The sequence below is a fragment of the Halyomorpha halys genome, unplaced genomic scaffold, assembly GCF_000696795.3.
Source record: "Halyomorpha halys isolate HHAL.00 unplaced genomic scaffold, Hhal_1.1 Scaffold555.1, whole genome shotgun sequence".
Classification (NCBI taxonomy): Eukaryota; Metazoa; Arthropoda; class Insecta; order Hemiptera; family Pentatomidae; genus Halyomorpha; species Halyomorpha halys.
In genome coordinates, this window is record NW_027116372.1 from 202,139 (window position 1) to 207,197 (window position 5,059).

A 5,059-nucleotide genomic window follows, 5' to 3' on the forward strand; every position below is an offset into this window, starting at 1 on the left:
TACCTCTTTGTGATTTGTCATTACATTCATTTCTAATGTCTTTGCTGATAGTTGGCAATTGTATAAACAACACTACATTAGAAATACTAGTAACATACCAAAGTAATGAACATTAATATCGTTAGTCCTTTACCACTTAAATTATTTCATTTTTACAAAATTATCTTAAAATTTATAAATAGTAATTTATTTAAAAAAGAAATAATATATCTAAAAAATGTTAGAAAAAAAAATTAAACTTATCGAACCAAACGTACTTCAAACTTTATGGTACCAAACTTTATGTTCAATTGCTTACCAAAAGAACTAGCAAATATATCGAAAACTATAAACGAAATATTTGACTGATTACTTTCTTAATTATGAGAGATAGTTGACAGTGGATGACTTGTACCGATCAAATTGGAAAATTTTTAGAAGTGAAATTTTTGCAAATCATTAGGGAAAAACCAAACAAGTGTGAAAAATGGTCAACTGCATTCTCTTAAGAACCCGTCATTATATCTGAGTATCTTAGGCCTGCCAAGGAGACTTAAATTCCTTACATTAAATAAATAATTCAACCATGACAACGAAACGGGTGCGGTCAGCAAAGAACAACATAAATAAACAAAACAATATTTATTTTATGCCGACGTTTCGACCTGAGTTTCGGGTCTTCATCAGGGCTAAAGAACACAAGAGAAAACACAAACATTTAGAGAAACATAAAATTGAAAAGGAATAGTATACAAACAAATTTGGAATCATACAAAATATTGAATTGAATCATAAATAATAAAAAACTGATGAAGACCTGAAACTCTGGTCGAAACGTCGGCTTAAAATAAGTATTGTTTTGTTTATTTATGTTGTTTTTCGCTGACCGCACCTTCTGACCAACTTCTCCAATCAATTTTTTTTTTTGTATTTATTTAGAAAATTACATCAAATATCTTCCGACCAGATGACATCTATCGATCGGTGCCAAAATAACAAAGTGATATTTATTAATTACAATTTTCGCTTTTAGGGCGCTATGGAGATTACTAAAATTAGTAAGCCAGGTCTTTAGTGATAAAACTAATAATTCAATTTACAAATACTAAAATGAAAATAAAGTAAAAAAAACAAACAATAATTAATAAAATAATAATAATAAATAGAACAGAAAGGACATCTGAAGTGAGTAAAAAAGCTGCAAATTTACAAATAGTGAATTTATATAATAATGAAAATAAAACAATATGATACAAGAATACGATGAAATAAGTATCTAGTAATATCTATATAATAGTATCTAATAACTAAGGACAAACATACAGCTATTTATAATTGTGATATAATAAATAATTATGTGGAGTAAAAAAGAAATACTAGCAGATATAGTCGTTTTGGTGAATCAAAATCAGTTATTGAGAATCATAGTACTCGTACTCGTACCAGGAGATGGTTAGGGGTGCGGTCAAAATGAAACACAAATAAGTTTATGTAACTTATTTAATCGTGCCAACGTTTCGGCTAGAGTTTCTAGCCTTCATCAGTGCTAAGAACATAACAAAATAACAACTAATTAATGTAGAAAATAAAAACATTTGTTCGTTATATTGGCTCGAAATATGACCCTGAACTTAACATTTCACTTTTAGAAAAATTAACGATTTTTGAAAGGCTGTACATCAGAAACTTTTAACTTAGTGCTTCGTTTTAACTGAAATTATATCTTCTTTAGAATACTTATAAATAATTATTTTTTCGCTACAATATTTACTTTTTAATTTTTAAATGAAAAATAAAAGTGCAAAAATTTCATAATTTTATTTTTACAAATATATGAAAACTCAATGTTCGATGTCATACTTCCCTTTTAATTTCAGATTCAGTATGCGAGATCGGGATCCAGAAAATATTTGACTGCGTCTTCTATTTTCGTGTCGTTTCTGTTGAAATTTCTATTTCTCTCATCTCAGCTCAGAAGAAGTATGATAAATAAAAACAACTTAAAAAAGAAAATAGAGAAGTACACACAAATCTAAAGCAAGTAAAGTAGAAATAATACATAACCAGATATCACATGTCTGGATGCAAAGACATCACTTGGTTTCGCCTGCCATCTGCAGAATCACCCAAAGACTAATATTGTAGTCCGTTTTGCTCATTTCGTTAATTTCGCCCAATTCAGACCATTTTGTCCAGCAGACTGGACAAAGTGGACAAAATGCCCATTTAATTGATTTACTACTTCTTCTAGCAATGCGTCCTTAAGACCAATCTAGGCTACTTGTGATAAACCCCTTCAAGTTTACAGGGACCGAATCCAATAGATCAAAATTTAATGTTGATTTATTAAATATTTTATATTCCGGATATTAATGGAAATTTGTAAAAGAAACTTATTCTATATATCTGAACGTGTAAATCTAAGATTGTTAAAAAATTCATTATTCAAGGTTCTCTAGATGAGAAGAACCCGTTATTCGCTATTAGTGCTATTACAGAGAAGTTTCCCATGGCAAAGAATACTCCTTTTATACGCCATGTTAACAAATACAACCTTGTTTATCGCATCTTGTACAACCTTGTATAATATACTAATGCGTTGTAATATAATGTAAAAATAAAAGGAAGTTGGTCTTGGAGCGAACAAAGAAAAACTCAAATAATAATTAAACTATTTATATTGAGCCAATGTTTCGCCTCACGTTGCAAAGCTTTCAAACTCGAAGTCAGAGCGAAAGTAAACCGAGCCAAAAAAGTCAGTATTAGCTTTTGGAAAAAAAAATGGTCCAATTATACAAACATTTTTTTAATTCTCAACCGTAGAAAGCATCCAAGATGCTGGTTAAGAATTATAAACAAAGTTTTGTAATAACTGATTGGGTTTTAATATATTTGGGAAAATAAAATTGTTTCGGGTAACCTACAGCAACCGAAAGGCTGAATTGGAGGGGCTGCCATAATGTAGGCAATACTAGCGCCCCATGTGACTAACTGTCAAAACTCACCTCCTCCAGCGCTCTCTGTGATGAAATGAAGTAATCCGGCATGAGAGAGCTATTTTGCTTTGAAACTAGCAGTCAGTTTTTCTTTGTTCATTCATCAGTAAAATCTACCATGAGTGAGTAGATTTACTGGAGTGGTTCCTAGCAGCAGAGAAGAGAGAGGCATAGGAATGTGGAGGGAAGAAGGAAGCATGGAGTAAGTCCACCCAGTTCAATATAGTTAACCTCCACATCATTATCAACCACCTCATTATATTAACAGTTTTACATAGCCCAGTAATTCTAAATTAATTAACCCTTTTATCCATAAATGTTTTATTTCGCCCACGTCCAACACAACTTGTAACTTATATAATAGGATTTTATTTTCATTAAATTATGTTTTATTTTTCAATTATACAGTTCACTAAAATTCAACCAGCCAACCAAAAGTGATTGTGTGCCTGGCATTAAGTTGAAGGCATACTTCATATAAAAATAGTGAAATTTATGCACTTTTCGTTAAAAAATTATTTTAAAGTAGTCTATAGAAGATCTAATTTCAGTTCAGCCGAAGTTAAAAGTTTCCGATATACAGCCCTTCAAAAAACTTCAATTTTTCAAAAAGTGAAATTTTAATTTCAGAGTAAAATTTCGAGCCAAATATCAGGAGAAACTAGACTACTTTAAAATAAATAGTTTTTCGCTATTACATTAACTTTTAAAATTTTAAACGAAAAACGAAACAAAAGTGGAAAAAATTCACTTTTTTTCATATTATATGATACGTGATGTAAATAGGCTAGGAATTCCAAAAGGAGGAGGAACAGACAAAAACCGATTTTTCGAAGGAAAAAGTTTCATTTGATGGAATATAAATATTGTTTGGTTGGATTCAGCTGTTCAAGGAGTGGGTAGAGGAACGTAAGGTACGGATCTCATATAGGAAGGTTTTTTATTTCTTAGGGATAGGAATCGGAAAGAACCAAAGAAATATGGTTGGAAAATAAATTCTTCAATAAATGAACACCTATGCCAAATGAAAGAAAATAAAAACTATATTGGAATTCTAGGGTAATGTCATAGAGAACGTAATTTTCGGCTAAAGTTTTGTTTTTATAGCCCTGAAATTAAGGTAGAAACGTCGACACAAATACATAACTTTTACTTAGTTGTGTATCATTTCAGACCGTACTCTCGATTATCTTCACATATCGAATCTTCGGTCAATTATCACATCGAACAACTATCACCTCATTAAGAAATTAAAAATATTTTTTGATTTTGTATATTTTAACTATCCGAGACAAATGAAATCGTCAATTTTAGAGGTTTAACTAGAACATCATAAATGTGTACAATATAATAATGGAGTTGATTTTCGTTTCGTTTTTTATAACCGTCTGTATGGCATTCTTCACTTGCTGTAAACAAAAGAGAATTTTTTTTTTGTTTTAATAATTTATTTATTGTTATTTACAACTGTATACATATATACATCAAGTAAATTTGCTGTAAGTGATATCATGACATGATACAAACATGTGGAGAATCTACCCATTGATAGAACTCCAAAAACATTTCTAAAGGAGAAGATCTCGAGGCCATCTTCTTAGAGAAAATTTAATTTGGAACAAGTATTCATATAGCAGTTAACTACAATATAACTTATTAATTAATCATAGGTGTAAAACTCCATTAAATTCTTATCAATTATCCCTACGCAGATGTACGCCCAAGACACGCATATGATGCCAGAGGAAAATGATAGATGACTACGTGATGAGTTAGGTTTTGCGTTATTGATGACTCTTTCGGGAACTGAAGGTCATTCAGTGACGAAATATATCGCACATAGAAAATAAAAAATGTAGGAGGAAAAAAAAGTCGTCGAGTTGTTGTTGTTAGCTGAGACTTTAGGGCGTAAAACCCTGAGGTCATCAACGCCCATGTTTCGTGCTTTATAATTCTATTTCATTTATATTTATAATTCTATTTCACTTTATTTTTTTCTTTTAATATTTAATTACTTCTTTTAGTATTTTTTATTACGTATAACAGATTTTCTGGTTTAAATCTTATTCCAAGGCCATTCCTTT

At 30.4% G+C, this 5,059-nt stretch overlaps 1 protein-coding gene across 1 annotated transcript in view; it reads right to left on the reverse strand.

Moving 5' to 3' along the window:
* Positions 1 to 5,059, reverse strand: part of LOC106684199 (uncharacterized) — a gene marked incomplete in the record, with an annotated part of 117,711 nt that overhangs the window by 75,212 nt on the left and 37,440 nt on the right.